The following is a 2,399-nucleotide window of genomic DNA, read 5'->3' as shown; positions in this document are numbered from 1 at the left end:
AGTAAGCAAAAAGATAACAAATATCAAATTATGAAAACTTATTCAGTGAGTATAAAGGGTAAATATTCCTGATCAAAGGCAAGGAGTCTCCAACTGTACCTGAAAAGAAATTTAGTAACACTGCTTTTAAGAGACATTTCTAAAACAAAATTACAAATTAATTAACTACTATTTAATTAATTTAAAAGGTGGGGGGGGAAATGTTTTAAAATAATGTTTAAACAAAAGAAGAACAAGGTTGCCAATATCAACCTCAGAAAAAAAATATGAGAAAATTAAAACATAGTAAGCAAGTTTCAGAGGCTTATTTTATAATAATTAAAGTTATAATAATTTAAAAATATACAAAAACATTATGAATGAAAGGAATTATAAAGTGTAATGTGTTATACATATTTTTAAGTGATTAAAAACAAATATAATGTTTTATATTAATGCAAGAAATGAATCTATTGCAGATGAAACAGAAATTTGTGACAAAAGCAGACCACTGAAAAATATTTAAAATAATAAAAATTTAAATCCTACATACTAGTATTTATAGAATCTGGTCAAAGAATTACTCAGAGCAAAAAATAAAATAAAACTGCACTACAAGAAAATAAAAAAGAGAAAATCAACTACATAAAAGTTGTTATGTAATTGTTATGTAATAAGAAAAGTTGTTATGTAATAAGAAATTAGAAGCACATTTAAATTAATCAAGCCCAGCTCCTTAAATATTACTAGCAATATAGACCAAAAAAATCATGGAATCTAATCAAGAAAAAAGCAGTAGCATAAGCTTTGTAATATGGGAGGGTACATTAGTAAAATGGTCATTTAAAGGAGTATAAGTTTTTTAAATAGTGCCATCAACATGAATGACTTTATATCAAAACTTTCAAAATATCAAAAATATAATGTAGAAGAAAGCTGAACAAGGCTGAAAATAATAATAATAATAAAGGAAATGTAACTTTATCAAGATGATTTTCTTTTCTTTTTTATGTTTTATGATAGAGGCAGTAGTCATATTTAAAGACCTTCCTAAATTAATAAAAGGGCCTTTTTGTGTTAAGCCTCTTACATGGTTTATACTTTTCTTAAAACTCTTACTTATATGTACACTTTTTTTGTACAAAAGAATTTTCATTATTCCCTCCTGTGTGTGTGTTTAGACTTAGCACCAAATAAGGACACTCCAACATCCTCAGTGTGATACTAGTAAAGCTCTCAGAATCACACTGAGAACACTGAAGTGTCCTCACTTCTTCTATGAAGTGTATTTTGGTAGAGGGTAGATTTTTATAAGGTCAGATATATGTTATGCAGTCATTAAAAAAAGCTTCCTTCAAGCAACCTAAGCGTCCATCAACAGATGGATGGATATGGAAGATGTGTACATATATATTACTCAGTCATAAAAATGGAATATTATGCAGTCATAAAAAAGAATGAAATAATGCCATTTGCAGCAACATGGATGGACGTAGAGACTATCATACTGAGTGAAGTAAGTCAGACAAAGACAAATATTACAGGATATCACTTACATGTGGAAACTAAAAAAATGATTCAAATGAACTTATTTACAAAATAAAGATAGACTCACAGACATAGAAAACAAACTTATGGTTACCAAATGGGAATGGCAGAGGGATAAATTAGGAGTTTGAGGTTAAAATATACACACTACTATATATAAAATAGATAACCAAAACAACCTACTATATAGCACAGGGAAATATACTCAGTATCTTGTAGCAACCTATAATGGAAGAGAATGTAAAAAAAGAATGTATATATATCTGAATCACTTTGCTGTACAGCTGAAACTAACACAATATTGTAAATCAAGTATATTTCAATAAAATGTTGTTTAAAACTTCCTTCATCTTTTCTTTATCTGTGAAAGCCTATCAGTATCATGGATCTAGGGCTGGAAGACAGGTCAGATAATGGGCTTTATTTTTGCTTTTTTTTTTTTTACAAACATCCTTAGGGAACATGGCATGAGTCAGAGCCAAGCTGCTGAACTTCTCTGAGCTTAATTTCCTCATCTGTAAAACAGGGCTAAAAATACCTCGTTTCTTTGTTTGCTTTGAGACTTAAGAGAAATAAGAACTGCATCTGGAATAATACCTGCTTCTCTTTTTCTTCTTCAGACTTTTTTTATGGAGTAATTCTGGTGTTGTAACCTATCCACACTCTTTCTCCTCCTTTCTCACTCTCTCATTCTCTCTCTCTGTCCGTTTCTCTCTCCCACAATTTGCTCCTCATCATGTGAAGAATACCACACTGATGCTTACCTAGCAGCTGATGAGGGGAAGAAATACAGACCTGGCATATAAGGAACAGGCTTGCAAAATGATTAAGAGCTCTGGATTTGGACTGCCTGCACTCAACTCCTGAACATC

Source organism: Balaenoptera ricei, chromosome 3, assembly GCF_028023285.1.
Source record: "Balaenoptera ricei isolate mBalRic1 chromosome 3, mBalRic1.hap2, whole genome shotgun sequence".
Classification (NCBI taxonomy): Eukaryota; Metazoa; Chordata; class Mammalia; order Artiodactyla; family Balaenopteridae; genus Balaenoptera; species Balaenoptera ricei.
This window is presented reverse-complemented; position numbering follows the sequence as displayed.